The sequence below is a fragment of the Pinus tabuliformis genome, chromosome 8, assembly GCF_031772625.1.
Source record: "Pinus tabuliformis cultivar Carrire ecotype Pingquan chromosome 8, CPIR1, whole genome shotgun sequence".
NCBI classification, from domain to species: Eukaryota; Viridiplantae; Streptophyta; class Pinopsida; order Pinales; family Pinaceae; genus Pinus; species Pinus tabuliformis.
This window is the reverse complement of record NC_142294.1, coordinates 2,004,302,456-2,004,325,396: the sequence shown is the minus strand read 5'-3', so window position 1 is coordinate 2,004,325,396 and position 22,941 is coordinate 2,004,302,456.

The following is a 22,941-nucleotide window of genomic DNA, read 5'->3' as shown; positions in this document are numbered from 1 at the left end:
AGGATTTCTAATGGCATAAACTCTATTAAGCTGTAATACAACAAGTTCAGAATCTAACCTCACTATCAAACGTCGAATTCCAAATGAAATAGATTCGGATAATAATTCAACCACTGCACTGTATTCTGCAATGTTATTCGTTGTTTGACCGAGGCTTACCCCATGCATAGAAACTAACTCGTCAGAGGGCGAATAGATAACCCAAGCTGCGGAAGAGATATTCCGTGTACTACGACAAGCACCATCAGCAAATCCAATGTATGTTTGGAGAGGCGTCGACATCTACAATATCAAGAGTAAAACCAAGATGAGCCAAAATAATGACGAAAAACCACACTTGCTAAGCTAAGCACACTGACTAAACTAACACACTTGCTAGCTAGAAAGGAAATCTAACCTATCTAAAAATTTCTCCATCCATCATTTTAAGCATAATACCTCTTTAGGTAAAGTCCATTTCTGGGTTTGCCCAAAGAGTCCCCATCAAAATCAACTAACTCATAAGCCCCTTTTGCTAGCTTTCGCTTTACAATGTAGGGCCCATGCCACATGGGAACGAATTTTCCAGCACCTAGCTTATCGTTCGCTTGATCATATAATAGTACTAGGTCTCCTTCCGAAAAACTTCGAGGGGTTACATTTTTATCGTACTGAGCTTTCATTCGTTTCGCGTGAGTCTCGATAGCTAAAGTAGCGTCACGTCGAGTCTCATCTAATTTAGCTAAGTATAACAACCGTTTCTCCTCTTCGGAAGTAGCTGGAAGTAATTCGACAGCCATTTGAAGTGATGGGATTTCGCACTCAATAGGTAACACAGCTTCTAAGCCATAAACTAGCTGAAAAGGGGTGAAACCTGTTGAATTTTTCACTGAAGTTCGATATGCCCATAGTGCCGAAAATAACATGTTATGCCAATTCGTTCGATGGATACCAATGATCCGTCGAATCATGACGACTAGAACTTTGTTGATTGACTCAACCAAACCGTTGGCTTGCGGATAATAAGGTGTAGAGCTATCGTGGCGCAAACCAAGCTGGCTTGTAAGTTCAGTCATCATGACATTTCGAAAATGGCTTCCATGGTCCGTAATGATTGCTTGTGGGACACCAAACCTAGTTATGATATGATTGAATACGAAAAGTGCAGCTGTCTTGCCGCTTGCGTCGAATGTAGGCATCGCCTCGGCCCACTTAGTAAAATAATCAACCGCAAGGATGATATACGCATGCCCCCCGGCCGAGTGAGGGTTACAAGTAATAAAGTCAATGCCCCATTTGGCGAATGGACCAGCGGCAATTATAGGGTGGAGAGGAGCAGGTGGAGCGCGCATCTTGCGATCAAACACTTGACAGTTGTGGCATTTTCTGACGGCAAGGATACAATCTTTAAACATAGACGGCCAGAAATAGCCAGCGCGCAACACCTTCTGAGCTGTGGCATACCCAGACATATGACCGCCACATGCTCCAGAGTGACAATCATTCAAAACTCTCTCAGCCTCATCGTGAGTTAAACAACGTCGAAAAACTAAGTCTGCCCCCAGGCGATAAAGTGTATCTCCAATAATTCTGTATTGCTGGGATTGAAACCGAATTTTTCGACGGTTTTCCTTGGAAGTTTCAGGCCGAAAGGTTTGGGTTTGGAGATAGATGATTATATCCCCATACCACGGATCTACAGTGCTAATAAGAAACAAAGATTCGTCCGCAATGGACTCCTCTGCCACAGTCTCTGTGTCAGCACTCGGGAAATCACACATCAATTCCGCGAAGACTAAAGATTTCTTAGACTTGGACTTCTCAAACTCCAAGTCGAACTCTTGCAGGATGACGATCCATTTAGAGTACTTGCCCCCTAGCAGTTGTTTTGTCAAGATATAAATCATAGGGTTGCAATCCGAAATAACAGTAGTTTTGCGGAGAAGAATGTAGTGACGAAAACGCTGGACAGCTTGAACGGCTGCCAGGGCCAATTTCTCCACATGCGAATATTTTAACTCAGTTGGATTTAAGGTTCTGCTAAGGTAATATATCACATGCTCTGCCTTGAATTCATCTTCTTGAACTAACACCATTCCAATGGTGGAATGCGAAGCTGCGAGGTATAAGAAGTAGTCCTGGTTGTAGTTGGGAGGATGCAATAACGGTGCATGGGTCAACGCGTGTTTCAGTGCATCAAAAGATTGTTGAGCAATCTCGTCCCAAAAGAATTGTACGTTCTGTTTCAACAACCGTGTAAAACCTTTAGTGACCTCGGCGTAGTTAGGGATGAATCGGCGTAAAAAGTTTGCTTTCCCTTGCAAGCTTTGGAGTTGGCGCAAACTCGAAGGAGGAGGCAATTGGATGATAGCCTCGACTTTCGAGGGATCGACGCGAATGCCGGTTTTGGAAACAACAAATCCCAGCAATCGACCTGTTTCTATACAGAAAACACACTTGTGGGGATTCAACCGAATTCGATAATGCCTACACCTCATAAAGATTGCTCGTAAATGGACAAGGTGATCAGCTCGGTGTAAAGAATGAGCAGGCAAATCATCGAGATAGGGTTGCACAATGTGCTTGATGTCATGAAATGCATAAGACATGGCCCGTTGAAAAGTAGCACCGGCATTCTTAAGGCCAAAAGGTAATTTGCAATAAGCAAATGTCCCCCATGGACAAATGAATGCCGTTTTTGGTTGATCGGCAGGTAGAATATTGATTTGATTATACCCTGAGAAACCATCCATGAAGGAAAACATCTCACTTCCGGCACAATCATCAATAATTTGATCGATATAAGGCGTAGGATAGTTGTCTTTTGGACAAGCTCGATTGATATCCCTATAATCGATACAGATTCTTATTGTTCCTTGTTTTTTATTGACGGGAACAATATTCGATACCCAATCCGTTAACGGGATCGGATAAATGAAACCTGCTTTCAACAGCTTTTCGACTTCGGCTTTGATTGCAGCTGCTTTTCGAGGGTGAATCTGACGCAACCGTTGCCGAATGGGTTTAGCATCCGGGTAGGTTTTGATTTCATGAACAACAATGGCAGGATCGATTCCTGGCATTTCTTCGTAGGACCAGGCAAACACGTCGCGGAATTCTTGGAATAGGGCCTTGTAAGTTTCAATTTCTTCGTCAGTACATGCGGCACCTATATGAATGTTCTCCTTGATTCCGGGCTTCACTGAAATATCAATGGGAATAGTACGAGAAATATTCCCTAAATTCAGCTCTGAATCAGAATGTTTCGTTGGATCCTGAGCGTCTTTGACATATTCAGCGGTAAAGATAGATGAAAAATCATTTTCAAAGGCATCATCCTTAGGTAAAAACGAAGATCTGTGATGGAGATCGTCCCATGGTAGATCATCTACACTTAGGATTTCGCGAAGTTGTTCGTCAGATGACACTTCTTCGGGAAACGTTATCCGTTCTAAGGGTGAGGTGAAAAGTGACTCTTCACTGACCACATTCATTTGGTCGGTTGAATGAAAGTCGGTAAAAGACATAAGAGCTTCATAAGCAATCTCATACGGACTCAACGGCATAACATCACCGAGTGAGTCTAGCTCAGAGTCAGAGGGAACATACCAAGGATCATCATAAATAATGTTTTCTGACGTGATCATATGAATTGTTGCGAACGAAGGGTCTGCATTGAGTGGAGGGAGAGGAAAAGTTCCCAGTAAACCGGAATCCTTAACTAAACCTACACCAATGTCCCTATAAGGGATTGTCGTTTTACCAACATGCTGGATAGTTTCTAAAGAGGTTGGGTCGGATGAAAAGTATGTCAGCTGATCAATAGTCACGATCTTACCGTTATGTGGAAACTTAATGACTCTGAAGACCGATGAAACGACCGCTGTCATAGCATATGACCAACTTCGACCCAAAAGAAGGTTGTAGTCTAGAGGGGCATCAACCACTTCCACATCCAGACTAACGGTTTTACCTTCGACCCCTATAGGCAATTCTTGTAGAATACCAAACGGACGGAACCCACGGCCATCAAAGGCCTTAAGGATGGTGGGGGATTGGTTCAACGAAGGAGAACCAAGCGATCTCCAACATTGAATCGACATAATACACGTAGAAGCTCCCTCATCAATCACAGTCCGATGAATAGGCCTGTTTTTGACTATCACTGGAATTTGGAAAGCCATTTGATGGGGGAGACGCGGTGTACTACTTTCTAGATCAAAGATCATTAGGTTCGGGTCCTGAACATCGACAGCTCCAATAGCCGACAAAAGCAATTTTCGTTGCGCTGGACATGATTGCAGCACTTCGAGTGCCGACATTGCTGAAGGTGAAACAGCTAAGTCTTCAACAATGTTGTAATTCTGGGCTGCTCTCGCATGTGGATTGAAAGCAGACCTTCGAAGTACACCCTTGGCGGGCGGCTTAATCACTAAGTCTGGGTTAGGTTTTTCGATCTGTAGTGGATCGGAACCAGGAGCTGAGGTTGATGGGTTAGAGTTAGAAGATTCTGCTTCTTTACCATCAACAGGAGCCTTACTACCATAATCTTGCGATCGAGTCGCAATCCTGACATGAGACATCATCAAAATGGGTTCTTCACTGGCATTCGAAGAAGAACCTATCATCTTATTTTCCTGCTCGGGAATGGATTCTTTAACACAGCAGGAGTCGGAGAACCTTTAACTATTTTCACTACCTCGGCCCGATGAGGGCAGTCTCTCGTAAAATGATCTTCTTCACAAATGAGACAAGGATAACGAGGTTTGCGCTTTTCGTCATTAGTTTCCGACTTTTCCGTTTTCTCCTTTGGAGCCTTGTCTGCTTTAGCCTTCTTCTTTCCTTTCTTCTTTCCACCGTTTTTGGATTTGGCCGTAGATGACTCTACAGCGTGAATGTCGGCGGTAAGTTCAGGAGGAGAAGACTCTCCTGTCGGAGAATCAGGCAAAGTGATAATTGGAGTATTGGAGGTCTTGGAAGACTTCTTCTTACTCTTCGTAGTCACGATACCGATCATACCATCAGCGGCATGAGATCCCGAAGGAGCAGCAGCGATTTGGTTTGACTTTGGAAGATCCGGAATTTTCTCGTGTAACGTACCCGACTGAGTGTAAACTAAGTCAAGGTATTGTGCCTGAGCAATGACTTGCTCCTCAGTAACTACGCCGGCCTTAGCTACATCTTCAGTAATTCTTGGTAATAATGATTTTACAAACCATTCAGCTAAAATTTGGTCCGGGATAAAAACTTTCACTAATCTCCTTCGACGTCTCCACTCATGGATGTGATCAGAAATGTACGTGGATGTCGATTGTTTTAGCGAAGTTAATAATTCCGTACCATTATCGTATCTGACTGGTAACTGAAAATGAGTTAAGAATGAAGTAGCTAACTGGCTAAAGTTGTAAAAAGAAGCCCGTGGCAACTCAATGTACCACTTGGCTGCGAGACCAATGAGTGTACGCTGGAAAAGACGTAAGCGGATAGAATCATCTGAGATGGAATTTGATGCACACCAGAGGTGGTAAGTCATCACGTGATTAGACGGATCCTCTCCAGACTTACCTTCGAACTTGGGTATATCGCTGGGCAACTTATTTGGCATTGGCGGCCAGAACGGAAGATATTGAATTGGATCGTTCGTTAGGCGCGTCAAGTCGGGTAAATCTAAAGTCGCAATAAATGGTAACTGCCGGTTAGGATCTCTGAAACTCTGAGTCACAATACCAGCCCCAGGAGGAGGATATCCAGGATAACTAGGAACAGGATTCGCATTGGGGATATTATATCCTCCTGGAAAACCAGGATTAACCGGACCGTACTGGGGTTGTTGAGGTGGTTGATAATTGTACCCAGGATACGGTTGATACTGGTAAACCGGTTGTTGGGCAGCTTGACCAGGTTGATACTGTCCCTGGTACGGAGGTTGAACAAATTGAGGTTGAGTAGTAACAACCGTACTTGTACCAGGTTGACCTGCAGGCATCTGGACTGTGGTTTGAACCGTGGGTCCAGACAACGGTACAGATGTCTGAGGAGCGGTTACAGGGACAGTAGAAACCGGAGCTGCCGATACTCCAGATGTAAGCATGGTAGATGAAGCGGTAGTTGCTGCAGCCGTGTGAGGTGGAGTACTCGGTGCAATTGGCGGCTGAGTAACTACAGAAGTTACAGGGGTCTGAACACTTGACTGGACAGGTTGCGGTTGCTGGGGTGGACCAGGAACTGCAGGTTGTCCTGCTTGAGGTACCGACTGTATACTTGGTTGCGACATCTGTTGACCCTGTGACGGATCCCATGTTAACATTCCAGGGTATTGACTCGTAACAGGTTGAGGATACTGAGATCCATAGCCGTATTGAGGATAGGGTTGATAACTGTAAGGTGTAGTCCCATATGATTGCCCTTGAGGTGGTTGATAACCTTGACCAGGGTATTGACCCGTAGGTTGATAACCTTGAGGTAAATACGAATACTGGGGTTGACCTTGACCTTGAGGTTGGTATCCTTGAGGTTGATACCCTTGGGGTTGATACCCTTGGGGTTGCCATCCTTGAGGTTGCCATCCTTGAGGTTGATACTGATACTGAGGTTGACTTTGGGGTACGTATTGAGGCTGGGGTTGATACCCTTGGGGTTGATACCCTTGAGGTTGCCCCCCAGTCACAAATGAAGTACCTTGAGGTTGCCCCCCAGGCATTAACGAAGGTTGCCCCCCAGGCGGTAATTGGCCACCTTGAGGTTGGTTAATGGGAGTTGAACCTGACATCATATAAACTTCACCTATACTCAATGGTACATTACCACTGTTTCCAACTAATAACCCATGATCAACAGGTTGAGGAGATGCTCCCGCAAAGGTACCAGAAAGTGACTGATACCCAGTAGGAACAGAAGGACCGCCATGTAAAAATGATTCAGGACTTTGTGAAAACACAGATGACTGACCAGACATATTTACAGGAGAATGAATTCCTCTAGGTGGAACCGGAGTACGAGGTGTAGAAAAACCTACTGAGTTGTCTAAAAAATTGGTTAATGCAAGGTACCAAGACTCACTTCTAGGAGGACTGTAAAAGATGGATTCACGCTCCCTTAGATCAAGGGTAATTAGATCTTCAGAATCAGAAACGCCTATTTCTTCCTCTGGAACAAGTTCTTCTATAGCAATTAATCCAACAGGAAGATTTTCGGTGATAATTCTTTCTATTCTTGGTGAATCAGGAACACTAGGAGTTGGAGTAACAGGTTCTGAAATTTCAGGTTCTTCGCCTGTTTCACTGGCAGATGAAAAACTACCAGCAAGCTCGGAAACTGTAACAGCTTCGGGATTGTAACCTGTTTCTAATCTTTGGTAATCTGGATGGACTACCAAAGAAGATTCTCCTTCTTCAGGTGAACCTACTCTACTGCCACTAGGAGGAGTTACAAGGACCTTTAACCCTTCTAAATGACCCGGAATGTTTCAGGAGATTCACCCCGCGATTTACGGAGTTTTCTTAACAAATCTATCCCGGTAACAATCTCAGGAGACTTGCCCCGAAGTCTACGGGACTGTCTCGGTAATTCCGCCACAATTAAAGATTTTAACTACAACACACGAAATCAAAGTAAAAAATTTCAAATCAAACCACCTAAAGTCTTCTAAAGAACCAATCAAATTTGAAGCACACGCCTAAATAATCTAGAGCGTCAAACCACACACAAACAGTAGTCTTCCGGACCAAAAGCGCTAGTTGGTGATTAGGCCCAACCTCGCAGGATTCAGTACAGAAATAGTGGGTGGAACAGTTACCCCGGCAACCTGCTTAATGAATAGACTGGACCAAGTTCCTCCACTTTAACCGTCTCGAAGTGAAGCGAACCCCCCAGAAAATCCAAGTGAGTATAACCGACGTCTGCTCCAGGTACAGTGGGACCTTCCCTCCACCGTCACCTTGGGTAGAATCCTAGATATTATGGCCACTAAGGTTACCAATCACAACAATTACACCTGGGGGAACAGTCTAAACTCCGACAGCACGCAAGGGCAGAGTAGCAAGCTCCAATCCCCTTACCGGCTCCTTGACAACAATCCAAGGTTTACCGATAAGTGACCCCTGGCTCCTCGACAATGGTTAATCCGAGGTTTACCGTTTGTAATACGTACTGCCTGGCGTCGTTCCCAACGAGGGAGGAATGATCCCCTCACTGGTTCGGACACGAGCTCGTGTTTCTCCTTTAAGAGGAGCTTTCCAGAATGTAACTGAAACAATTGGATTTGTTCTACTCAAGATAGACTATCTGTTTGGTTTTGTAGTCTTGGAGAGTTAAGTACTCACCTACTCCAAGACCCTAGCCTAAGCTATGTTGGTGCTTCAGAGCCCTAGAAAAATAAAGATTACTAGATTGATTTTAATTTAAGCGTTACTTTTAAGGTTGTTTCTTAAGTCAAAAGGTGATGGAAGTGAAACTAGTGGTATGTTGACTCGACTCGAAACCACTACAAAATGCACCTAAAATGATTTATCCACTACTTTACTTTTTCGATGAATTGCTTAACTAAAAAGTTGAGAGAATGCAATCCTTATAAAAGCAACTTCTTAATTGAAGACAATCAAAGAAACAATTCGTTTTTCTTTTCCAAGCATAAAAACATAACTTCTCTTTACATGCACGAAAAAAACTCTTTTCTTCTTTTGAAAACAAAAAGCTACTTGAAACAAGACTTTTAAGAAGATGTTTTTGTATTTTTCTTTTAATAAAGCAAATAAATCTAATATAACCAAAAAACAATCTTAAAAACTCTTAAAATCTATGAAAATGCACTCATAAGCAAACTAAAGGCAAATTTACTCTAAGCAATCTTAACGAGGCCAAAACTAACAATGATTATTTCTAAGGTGTTTTACTTGATCACAATCAAATCAAGGACTAGCTTATTGCAGAACCAAAAACTAGTCAAAACAAAATTCTAATCTTTTTGTCCTTTTTGAAAATGGAAATCAATACTTTAAAAACAAGCAATTCGAAATTTGACCCAAAACAACTCAAATGACAAGTTGCTCAAACAAGGAGACTTTACGGCAGGCTCAACTTCTAAGAAGGTTGACTAACCAGAGATATCTAAGGCTGGACAACTTTCTAAGCTCAAAGTCACTACAAAGCCTTTCCAAAAATCAAACCCTAGGTCTAAACTTCGTTGAAAACCACTAAAACACTCAAAGCTCACAAAACGAGTTCAGGTGAGAATTCTTGACAGGGTACTAAAGGATCTGGGCAGAAAACACTAAGAAAAAACAAAATCTAAAAGTAATTTAAGGCAAAAATGGAATTTTCTTAACTTTTACAGGAAGACGCAGGCCAGCCGTTGTCACAGGTGCGGCCCCGCACTGTGCAGTCGACAACAGCGCGTCCAAGGACGCACTGTGCAGCACACAGAGACTGCGTCTTTCTGGAAAAAGGAAGAAAAACTAAAGCCAACTAAAGCTACAGCTAAGCCACCCAAATACTAATTCTCACAGTCAAAAACCAGAAAATAAAAATGATTTTCTCAAAGCAAAGTTCATATAAAGGAAAAGACTCTCTCATTAATGGATTCCCCAGCGGAGTCGCCAATTTGTCACACGGAATCTGTCAAGGGTGCGGACACGACTGACCTTCCTAGAAGTCTAAGACATTCTAATGACAAACAAGACAAAATGGAGTGATCTTTCTCTAAATACACCTTTTACAACATGAAAACTACAAGTGTTTAGGCTTACCTTATTCCAAAACGCTGTTGTTGAAGTCCGTTCTTGACGATCCGGATGAGCTCCTCCTTCAAGTCAATTCCTGCAACCACAAACAATCAAACAATTACCAAGCACTTGCATTTCATATAATAAAACATATATTCAACATGCAGACCAAGGAACACATGAAATAACTCATTAACACAAGCTATTGAGAAAAATAAACCAGTTTGTATTAATAACGAAACAAAGAAACTCTTACAACCTGGCCTTGGTGTTGTGCAAGTTCCTCCCAGGGTCCATCAAGGGTTTTCCTCTACTTTGACAAAGCTCACCCTCTCCCAAGTAGAATCAAGTGAAGACAATCTCTCCTCACAAGGGCTCTAATGGAAGACCTAAATCCTGCAGCATTTACCCAAAGAAAATGTATAGCTCCAACCTCTTCTCCTTCTGGCTCAATGCCTTCATTTATAGTGCTGTAAAGAGGTTATTCAGGTCCACTATCAATGGGATCATCCCCCTCTATGGGTGGGATAGCTCCCTTATTGATGGGATAAGTTCCCCCTTAATAGAGATACATGAACCAACTGGAGGCACATCCATTTCATCAAACCGACCTCTAGAATGTTCTAGAAGTAACCACAAGTAACTTTTTCAAGATAAAACTCGCGCATTTTGCCTTTTACAGAGGGACGCACCTGTCCCTTAACATACAGAGCGTCTATGGACGCGGATTTTGTGAACATGGTCAGCGTCCCCGCAGGTAAGGCTAGAGAGAACCTGCGACCCCAGAGATAAACATGATTTTTACAAGACTTTCTCTCTTCTTTGAGTTTGAGATGGATAACAGAGGCATGAGACTTGCCTAAGAGGGTAGCATGACTTGTTGATTTGAGCCATACTAACTGTAAGTAGTCAAGGTGACATTTTTTAGTGTAACAAGCTTGAGGAGGATAACATTTGTTTTTTTTCTCATCCTTCGGATGAGTCCAACTTAGTTTAAAATTCGAACCCTAATAAGGAGTGGTTCGTTCCTATTTAAAATTGAACAGGTCCTTTACTGTGAAATTTTAACGAGTCTAGTATAGGAAAAACTCCGTGTTTTTCAATTTTAGGGAGTCAGAAGAAAAACTTAAGAAAACTCCATGGGGGTACTTTTTCATAAAATAATCCCTCAGGTCCAAAAAAGGATAAAATAATACAAGAGGGCTGACATTTCCAATACTTTAACGAGCTGGAAAGGACAAGCGCTTGACAATCTTTTCATGTTTAATGAGTCTAAAAAGAGTTTAAAGAGGACTCTATTGACCGTAATTAGTCAACATATACCTTTTTCGTAAATAGTCCATTTCAATCTGTAAAAGGGGTAAACTTATATTGAAAGGACAATTATTCATTTATTTTAACGAGTTCGAACAATCAAATGCTCGACAATCTTTTCAATTTTCGAGAGTCTGAAAAGGGCTTAAAGAGGACTCCAACGTTTCACTTTTTCGTAAATTTTTTAAAGAGTCCAAAAAAGTGATAAAAGTATGCTCTTTGTTGAAAAATGATCAATTTCCCCGAAAAATCCAATATTCTGCACAAAAACTCAAGACATTACACATACCTGTTTAAGATAAATTTTTCTTTTTTTTTTTTAAATTGCCTTTTAAAGTGAAAAACAAATAAATTGAAAATTCATTTATTCGAAAAAACTTATAAAAAGGGCTTTTCTAACTTCATTTTTACCGTTTGAGTTCAGAGTGTGAAGTGAGAGCTTTTGGGTAAAAAATTCGTGTGAAGATTCTGGAAAATCCGTCCGTCGGAATCGAAAACCGTCAGCTCTAGGTAATCCACGTCCTCCTTAACTTGCATTTCATCTATTTACATTTCATTTTTAGGCTTTAAATTTTATTTTTGAAGGAAAAATAGGTTTAGAAAGTTGCTCGCAAGTGCAACACGCAGCCCCTGTGGACCCCGACTTTTTTCTAGTAAGAAAAAAGTCGTGGGTCCACACCTATTGCTCACAACTCATGCGGACCTATGCACTATTTGTAGGTAGTAGGTGCAGACCACGTGAAATGAATTTTAAAAACTTAAATTTCTCCATTTTTGCCCAAAATTTTTCAAACTAACTTGTTCTCATATGTCTTTTTATGCATTGTAGGACATTCAAAATGTGTATTTGGTGAGAACGTGAACAGGAGGATGTATATTTTTCTGCAATAAATCATATGCCCACATTGTAGAATTGAGAGCATGCGGATTGTTAAAGTTATGGGCCATACCAGGCATGAGGGCCCAAGTAGACCTCCTGACATGGCTGGTAGATAGATGGAATACATAGTACCAATGCTTCATGATTAGTGGCCACTGGCTCAAAATCGAGCTAGAGGACATATACTTTTTGACTGGTTTGTGCAAGAGGGGCGAACAATTATCTCTTTTCGAGACTAGGCCAAGTGGCCAGTCTGTCGCTAGTCTCTGATTGGAGTTTTGCGATGATTGAGCAGACCCCAAGGATAAACAGATTGATATTAAAACTATCAGCTGTCCTGAGCTTAAAGTTATTGCATATACTATTACCAAACTATGCGGGAGTGAAGCATTGCATGTGGCTACTAGATCCCAGATGCAGATGGCTATAGACTGTTTATGAGGCACCATATTCAACTGGTGCGAGGTTGTGTTGGAAAATGTGAAATGCCAACTAACCAGAGAAAAGAATGGACAGCTAAAAAACTTTGGATATGGATTTATCGTAGTCAGCTTTGCTCTAGAGAGGATCCCCATGTTAGCCCCGCATCATATTCCTGTTGATGCTGGTCTTCCTCGAGAGCCTAGAATGGTTTGTTGGGTTGCTTTGATGGCCCGTCACCCTGAGGAGGGCATAGAGGTTGTTCAATTTCCACCTGAATATTTTCATTGGTTGAACAACCAACTTTTTGTGATTCAGGACTTTCCATACGCCAGGATGGATTATCGTGGTGATCCAGACATGACTCTTCCACCAGGAGAGCAATGGGATGATTAAGGTAAAAACCATTTTCAACACTTTCTAAGTTTTTTTTTTTTTTTAAATCGTCCAAAACTGACAATCAAAAGTTTAAATGCAGATGTGGGTCCACGACGACCAGCTTCTCTCCAGCCTTACGAGAGGAGACACCCAACTGCAGTAGTACCATCCCTACAAGACCAACCAGCAGAGATCCTGACCAACTTGGAGCATCATCTTGAGCGCTTGACAGTAGATATTCCAGAGACTAATATAGATGATATTCCACTTAGGTTACAGAGATATGTGATTGGGGTCCCAGGACTTTTAGGAGGTTCCTATGTAGGGTGGCCCAAGCAGTAGTTTCTTATCGTGATCATTGCCAGGAATAGGATGATCGATTTTGTAGACTCACGACATTTTTGTCATTTTGTATTATCATTTTTACCGATCATAAGGAGTTTTTCAACCTATGATCGAAGACGATGTATATTTTGGAACACACTTCTATTCTATGATATATCATTATCACCGGCTATCTCGTGTAACATGTTATCGAATGTTATTAAATTTACTATTTTGATTATTGCAAATGTTTATTTATCATACGAGAAACAACTTCATTTGATAATCTATTTAAATGTCTTGGAATATGCTGATATTCAATGTAATCAAATTCACATTCCAAGAGATGAAATCTAAAAAATAACCTTAATAACACTGGATTTCTACTGGCATAAACCCTGTTAAGCTATAATACAAAGAGTTCATAATCCAACCTAACAATCAAACTCTGAATCCCAAATGAGATGGATTCAGATAATAACTCAATCACTGCACTATACTCTGCAATGTTATTTGTTGTTTGAGCGAGGCTTACACCATGCATAGACACTAAATCATTAAAGGGTGAATAGATAACCCAAGCTGTGGAAGAAATGTTATGTGTACTATGACAAGGACCATCAAAAAAACCAATGTATGTTTGAAGAGATGTCGACATCTGCAATATCAAGAGTAAAATCGAGATAAGCAGGAATAATGATAAGAGCACTCTCTAAACTAGGGACACTTTTCTAATCTAAAACACACCAGCTGTAAAGAAACTAATCTAACAAAAAATCTCCACACAGAATTTAAGCATAATATCTCTTCAGATAAAGTCCATTTTTGGGTTTACCCAAAGGGACATCGTCAAAATCTATCAATTCACAAGCCCCTTTTGCCAGCTTTCACTTAGCAATATAAGGACCATGCCACATAGGTACAAATTTTCCAGCCCCTAGCTTATCATTTGCTTGATCATATAGTAAAACTAGGTCTCCTTCTAAAAAATTATGAGGTGTAACATTTCTGTCATACTGAGCTTTCACTCATTTTGCATGAGTCTCGTTTTCTATTTCAACACTGCGTTGATTCTCATCTAGCTGAGCTAAGTACAAAAAACATTTCTCTTCTTCAGAAGTAGCTGGGAGAAATTCTATGGCTAATTGTAATGACGAAATTTTGCATTCAATAGGTAACACTGCTTCCAAACCATAAACCAGTTGAAAAGGAGTGAAACCAGTTGATGTTTTTACTGAGGTCCAATATACCCAAAGTGCTAAAAATAGTATGGTATGCCAATTCGACTTATGAATACCAATTATTCATTTGATCATAGTGATTAAAAATTTATTGATAGCTTCAACCAGACCATTAGCCTGCGGATAATACGGAGTAGAACTATCATGGCGCAGGCCAAGTTGATCTGTCAGTTCAGTCATCATGATATTTCGAAAGTGACTTCCATGATCAGAAACAATAGCTTGAGGAACACTGAACCTAGCATTATGTGATTGAATACGAAAGTTGCAATAGTCTTGCCATCTGCCAAAAATGTAGGCATTGCCTCAGCCCACTTTGTAAAATAATATACCGCTAGGATAATATACGCATTCCGCCCAGCCGAGTGAGGGTTACATGTAATAAATTCAATACCCCACTTTGCGAAAGGTCCAATAGCAATTATAGGGTGAAGAGGAGCGACAAATTGGCGACTCCACTGGGGATGGTCTTTGATTGTTGGTTTTCTTTTGTTTTGAGTTGAGAATTTGTTTTTGTTTTTGGTTTTTTATTGATGTATATTGGCTTGGGTAGTTTTTAGAATCTGGAAGTATTTTTTTTTTTTTTTTTATGTTTTTGGGGGACCACACTTTCTCTTTACAGACAGTGTGGGCATCTCCGTACTTTTCATTAAGTAAATAGAGAGGAACCACACCTGTTACTTCTAGAACCTGTGGACCCTATTAATTTGTTTTGAAAAACCTAAAATATTTTCTTCCAGTTAAGTTTAGGTTTTATTTAGGATTTTTAGTGTGTACGCAGATTTGTATTTTTCTTGTCAAAAATCTCTTGTGAGTGAGTTCCGATATTATTTTTGTTTTAGATGATTTTCTAGAAGTATTGCATGCTTGGAGTGGATTTCACTTGGTCTCTGTAGTGACTCAAAGATCAGAAGCTTGAGAAACCTTAGATCACCCTGGTGTCTTTTCGTCTTCTTGATGAGTCTGACTTGGTTGTGAAATGTATCCTTTGTGATAAATAGATTTAGTTTTCTCCTTGCAAATCTTTGAACAAACTTTGTTATAAGTTCTGAATTTCATTTTTACAAAAGAAAACATATCTAGATGTTTTTTGATTGATTTTTTATTCTGAACAAACGAATCGTTAGTTTATTGAACAACTAAGTAAAGCATCCTCAAAAAGAATTGAAGCTTTTATTCAATTAGATTTTTAAAGTTTTTAGATCTCAAAGATTGTGTTTTGTAGTTTTGAGTGTATTTCTAGAACTTGTAGATCTCTTTTGAAGCAAGTTGTTTTTTGTAGTTTCGAGTCTTGAAGGGAAAGGAATGTATTGTGAGCATTAATTATTAGTCTCGTTTTGAGTTCTTATTGAAAAAAACAAAAATATTTTCTTTCCATTTCCATGTTGAAAGAAATAATTGTTTCTTAAAGAATTTCATTCTCAAACTCTTTCCTTTAGCTAGAATTTCATTGAAAGAAAAACGAATTTCTTATCATTTTAGGTGCATTTTTTGTGTGTGTTTGGAGTCGAGTATTCACACCATCAAAGTTTTATTTCCATACCTATCGACTTAAAGAACAACCTATAAAAGCAACGCTTAATTAAAATTGATCTAGTAATCTTTTCTATTTCTAGGGCTCTTATCACCAATATAGCTTAGGCTAGTATCTTGGAGTAGGGAGTAATTAACTCTCCAAGATAGTTAAAACAAACAAGTAGATACATCTTGTGGTAGGAAATAAATCCAATTGTAATTGATACATTCTGGGAAGCTTCTCTTAAAGGAGTCAATCACGAGATCATGTCCAAACCTTTGAGACAATCAATGCTGTTTCACTGGGAAAGATAGAATATTTGTGCATATTATAAATGGTAAACCTCATATTAACCATTGTTGAGGAGCCTAGGGTCACTTGTTGGTAAACCTCGGATTGACCATGTCGAGGAACTTTCAAGGGGATTGAGCTTTGTTACATGAACCTTAAAAGAGCGAACTTGCCACCTTAAGATTCCTTCCAGAAGCTTCTAGAAATAACCGAAAGTGAGTTTTTCAGAATATACTTGTTCCTTTTTAACTTTTACAGGGGTCCACACCTTTAACACAGAGACAGAGTGGTCAGGTGCGCTGCAGACATGACCATTAGGTGCAGGATCGCAGGTGAGACAAAGAGAAAGTGCAGAACCAAAGTTTTAAATACTTTTGAGAGATTTTATCTTATTTTCAAGGCTTGATATGAGGAACTGATGTTTTAGACTTGCAAAGGAGGAAAGTATGAGTGGTAATGAACTCACACAGATAGCAGAATGTCAAGGTGACAATTTTCAGTGCAATAGGGAGAAATAATTTAAGTGCAAGGATATTTTAGGCTATAAAATCTTATCTTTTTAATGAGTACTAAAGTACACTTTATGTGAAATCATGGAGTAAATGTGGAGCGGTACGATTCTCCCAAAATTTGATACTTACCTTCCCTTGAAAAAATCATCACTAGATAATAATAGCCTCACCCCATGTCCGACCTTGCATGACTGTTATGTGAAATTATTTTCTAAACCATCGCCTCTTCCAATCATTATAGCTTTCTTGTACTGGCACCAATTCATGTTCACATCCGTGTGATTTTAATGGTGAAGCATGACCCTTTGTTAAATAGTTTATTTAACAGTGGGTGTGTAGCTCGATCAACATTTGATTCTTTTGTCATGATATTTTTTGAAATAGAAAGTGGGTGAATTTGAATCGAAATGGTGCCTATAAGGATCGAACCATGACCCATAGAGATGGAACAAACAACTGAGTACAGGAATAGTCTTTCACTGTTGCAGGAATCTAGGTTCCTCCCATTTATGCAGAAGTTTGATGGGTTTGACTCAGTTGTAGCAATAGCATTTGCCCGGACCTTTGATGGGAGCTGAGCCAAGGTTGGTTCATTGGAGTTTGTAGTAACAGAAGAATCAATGTCTCAGGCTATAGGGTTGCCAGCAGTAGGGGAGAAATGGTTCAAGAAGGAAAAGTTGGAAAATAAATTGTGGCATCAGTTCGTGGTCAACCCAAAGCAGAAGGTAGAATGGAAGAACGACCACTAGCAGGACACCATGATAGGGAAGTGGAAGGATCTCCTATATGTGTTGTAGAAGCTCCTTACTTGTGAAGGCCACTATTCACTAACTTTCCTCTACCACATATGCCTACTCTTACACTTTGAGTCCGATAAGCTCATCAACTTCCCATATTATTTGCTGAGAAGTTTAGAAAAGATGGTGAAAGGGGTTTAGAAAGGAAAATCTAATTAGGCTGCATGCAGAATATATCACCATGGGTTGATTAAAATCTTAGTCAAGAAGGAAATGGAAGCTAGAAGTATGACTTGGGAGGAATTATTGGAGGAGTTTTGGGGTGGAGCATAGCGAAGTCGACTCAAAATAGAAGTGCAGGAAAGTTGACCCCGAAGTAGAGTGCAGAAAAACTGAGGTTGGCTCAGAAGAGGAGTGTAGGAAAAAACAAGAAATAAAAAACGATGACCTCATGTGCTACTAGGAACAGGAGATCAACCAGGTGAATAATTGCCTCCTGAAGGGCGGGTCATGCTGAGTTGACCTCTCCAATACTATTGGATGACTTGCCACCTACTTCGCTAGGTAAAGATAATCTTTCGGTTCTTGCTGAGGCAGCAGCTCACACAGTGCTTGGTGGTGACTATGTAAAGGAAGACGACACACCATTGTTGGTCCTCCTTGGCAGAATGAAGAAAATAAAGTTGGTGTTGAGCACAAGTAAGGACTCGATAGAGGGTCAGCTGTATGACAAGGCACACGATACTGAAACCCTCATCGATTTTGAAATGAAGGGTACTAAAACCCTTGACATGATGAATGAGAAGGGTATTGAAACCCTTGGCACGATGAATGAGCAGGGTGCTGAAACCATCAATAGTTTTGAAGAACAGGGTACTAAAACCCCTGGTGAGATAGATGAGCAGGGCACTGAAGCCCTTAATCAATCTAAGGAGTAGGGTACTAAAACCACTAATAAGGTAAAAAGGCAGGGCACTAAGACCATTAGTAATATTGATATTTCGGGCGTCGAAACCCTTGATGTTGTTACAATGCAGGAATTGAAAGGTGGCCGAGACAATTTCGACCTTGATAATGATGGTACATGTTTGGAGTTGACTTTTGAAAAGTCGGTGCCCAAGGAAAACTCCATCCTCTACTTGAGCAGTCATATAGAAGAATTCAAACAACATGTTTTTGGCTTGGAGGTGTTAAACCGAGCTGTCAAGGAACAACATACAGAGAAGAAATGAGAAAACACAAAATTAGCAAGGGAGGTGAAGGAGCAGAAGTGACACGTTAAGATATGGATGTATTTGGTTTTGAAGCGTTATGAGTTTCTTAATAAGGTTACCAAGAAACTTAAAATGGTTCGAAGCAAGAAGGAAAAAATCATGAAGGCAGGAATTAGTATACAAGTTCATAATTAAAGGGAGGCCCTTCTATTTTGGTTTTTTTGCAGTAGGTAGTGGTTGTGTGAGGACCGACAATAGCTTAAGGAGGAGAGGATGTTGGTAGGCCAAATTGTTACATTTTTCAACCCTTTTTCCCTTCCAAAACATGACCTTATACCTCTGTTTTAACCTTGAAAACTCCCTTATTCCTGTACTAGTCCAAGAATCATATCCCTTCCTGCACTAGCTTTACGTTTCATGTTTAAGAGTTACGAAAGTTCTGAATTGATCAATTTTGTAGATTTCATGCCTTTAAATATTTTTAAATAATAATTCTCTTCCTAGAACGTATTTTATGGACAAAGAATTAATTATTTTTGTTAGAATGATCGAGTGCAGGTAGGATTCCTGCATCGTTGGTGAATCTTCAACTACCGTGATAGATCACCACTCCATGCAGACGCTATGTCCTGGAACGATTAACTCAAGTTGGGCTTAGAGCATGGAGGAAAATCAGTGATATGGTGGAGATTATTTCACCGACCGAATACCTATAATAGTGTTTTTTTATAGCTGAAAGGCTCAGTGCGAGCTGTTGTTGTTATTTTTGTTAAAGTCGAAAGGCTAAGATTCGAATGATCATTGTAATTTGGTTACTGCTTCAAGCCTCGATGAATGTATAAAATGTAGGACTCAAATAGAAAATGTTATCGAGAGTGTTGGTTAGGTAAATCCCCTCTGCGGACAGAGGCGATCCCACTAACTTAAAACAGAACTAGCCACAATCAATCCACGCTGCCACGCAAGTTCCTAGTTGTACACTAAAGGTGAATTAAGAAGACCAACCTGGATTCCAACGCTATAGTCGAAGCAGAGTTGGTGTTCCCGCTCCCTCGCTCCGGCAGGTCACAATCCTTGCGATCCTTGCAAACGGACACCTGCACATGCAAAGGAAGAAACAGATACAAGCATAAAATCCACCAAGGCACAACTATATTTCAGTCAGAAAGGAAATAAATCAACACCACTATAATAGACAATGAGATTGGAACTATAATAACAGTCGTTCATTAATTAATAATAGACAAGAAAAGTTACAACCAAGGTTCTGATGTTGAACCTTTCCTCTGGCTGGGCGAGCAGCTATATGCCTTGCAGTAGACTTCCTCTCTCTCAGACTCCCGGCAGCATAACCTCTCTAGCATTACTCCAACAACTCAAGAACTCAAAACTACAGCACTTCGGAACTCATAAACTTGGAGCTCATAAACTTGGAACTCATAAACTTGGAACTAGCTTGTCTAATGCATGAGGACAGGCTTTTATAGATGAAGAAGGGAGAAAGATTCAATGCACCAGTACACCCATTATGGAATGGAAACATACATGAAAAGCTATTGCGGATAGATACGATGATTCTCGAGCTTTATCAGATGGATTTTTCCCTCAAAGGACTTCATGATCTGGGAGGAAAAAATCATACAGTCGTGCTTTTGGCAAAAAACATTACTAAACTCGACTGGCGCGGGCATTGTTCTAAGACAGAGCGCCAATGGGCGTGCCCCTTTTTGAGGATCTGAGTTATTGGCGCGGGTCAGACATGGGTACCTGTGCCAATGGGAAAAGGGAACTTTTCAGGGATAATTTGCAGAAGGTGTCTTGAGGGAACATGAAGTACATACTCAGGGGAACATAGTGCAAGTGTTTTTAGGCTATGTCACTGCTCACAGGTCCCGAAATGCATCCTCCAATGTACTGGAATCGGGGCGATAGGGACGGTGACCAACAATGACAAATTAATGTGTAACAGATGCCCCCCAAAGCATGAGGCCCGAGTGAGAGAGAGGGGTGAAATGCTTTGCAAGAACACATATAGCCGCTGCCGAGAACCTGCATTGAGAGATACTATTGATAGCTCAAATACATGATGTACGTGGTATGGTCGCAGCCATCCATAAGAGAGTACATGATAATTTAGATCCATAGTATGGACATAGCCATCTGGGTAGGATCAATGAATTGACTCAGGTATGGTCGCAGCCATCCAGTGAATGAGTCATGTATCAAGAATCACGCCTGGATTACAACAGACACAATCCAGGGTCTTGCGCTCCATCTCGACCCAAACAGAAGTACAAGTTCAAGCATGCGAATATGTGAGCTGAAGTCGAACATGCATGAACATCGTCTGATTACCAGTCAATATTTGGAAATGTTAACAGACGCGAGAGGTACCACCAATAATGACAATGGCCCTCAAGGTATTGTCGGTACAATCTACGGCATGCGAATTAGTGATCTGACGTCGAACACCCGTAGAATCATTCGATCGGATGCCAATGATGAAAACCTCGCGTCGAACATGAAGAACCTGCCATTGAGGCATGCAGTCTCCAAGGCACCGGAAGGGAGTCTCTAGATCAACTTCCTAGATAATGAGCTGAAGTCGACAGGAAGTGACCTTGATCGAAGGTGGGCCATAATGTTTCCCACATCATCGACACGATACAAAGAGATGATGTTGTGAATCAAAATTGTATGAGCTATCAGAGGGAGGTTGTTTCTTTGCAGGGGTCAACTTCTCTTGAACATATCGGCGGCACTAGAGTGGAGTTGGCAGTATTTGACATCGATGGATTAGAGGTCATAGTGACGAGGCAATGAGCAGATGAGAGGTCAAATAGGATTACCCAATCTCACGGAGGCAAGTGAAAAATAAGATGAGATGTCCTCACCCAGACACGAAAGCAGAGGAGTGCCATGTTCAAGAGCGACATACTGCCGACACAACAATAATTATGGTTCCAAATTTTTTTTTCCCCACCCTTTCTGGCGAGTACCCCAATTATTTTTAACAAGCTTGATGGGGATAGCATATGCTTGTGGTGCGTCATTTCGACAAAATCCGATGTCATTAGGTTTTAACGAGTCTGACAAAGGAAGAACTCGACGTCTTTTCATATTTAGAGAATTTGAAAAGACAGCGAAAAGGAAACTCCAGGGGTGTCCTTTTTCATAAAGTTGTGTCTCTCGGGCCCGAAAAAGTATAAAATAATGCCCGAAAGAATCGCCCGATTGTTACGATCGAGGAGTACTTTTCATAAATAGTGATTTCGACCTGAAAAAGTAAAAAAGTGATCAAAACCACGTCGTTTCGTAACCATTAACGAGTTTGAAACGACAAAAACCCGGTAATCTTTTTAAGTTTTAACGGTCGACAAAAAGAACTTAAAACGACCGCCCCTTATTTACGTTTAACGAGTCAAAAAGGGAAAAATACTCGGCAATCTTTTCATATTTTACGAGTCAGAAAAGAGCTTAAAGGCGACTCGTCCTAGAGGAACGAGTGGTATAAAGGGTAGCAACTGGTTCCGGTAGTGGTGGAACTGCTTAAAACATGTAATGGTCAAGAGGCTGGCTAATAAAACCACTCATCGCTGCGGTTCCTCAGGAAAGGAAAACAACCAAGTGAAAGCATATGATCGGCCAAAGAGATGGTGGCGATGGAATAAAACAACCAAGGCTCATCTAGCAGAATTTAGCAGATAAATGGCAATCACGGGATGTAAATCAGGTATGGGTTCATTTTTACACAAGCTTGAACCATGGAGAACTCTGCTTGGATTCGGTTTCATGTTTACATAAGCTTGAAATGAAAAAACTATGCTTGTTATAAATTTGCATACCCCCAGCATGATAATGCAAATCGAGGTACATGCCCCCCAAGCTTCATGGCATTCACGGAGTGGATGGAATGAAGGTTCATTTGGAAAGACTCGATTTCGAAAAGGAGGATGCGTGCCCCCCGGGCTTTAGTTACGCGCCCGGGTCAGCTGCCGTCATCAGAATGACGGACTGGATGTTGAGGCATTTCCTGTGGAAATAAGATCATTTAGGAATGGTAGATGACTATACGTGAAGTGTGAACCGGGAAACAAAAGTTGGTCTACGACCTTGATCGTTCTTCCCTCGTGCGGAAAACACATCACTCTGAAGAGTGAGGACACAATTGCGCGTATGCGATAAATATAGTCTCGCCCAAGGAGTAAATTGTAATCTAACGGACCTTGGACTACCATGATGCCCATTTGAACGGTCTTCCCTTCTAATGTGATAGGTACGTGGGGAAGAATTCCTAAAGGTCGATTGGTTTCTCGATGAAATCCTGTAAGGTTTCTCATCTCAGGCAGAAGCAGTGGCGAACCAAGTGTTTCCCAAGCTGTGGCAGAAAGGATGCTCACAGGAGATCCTTCATCA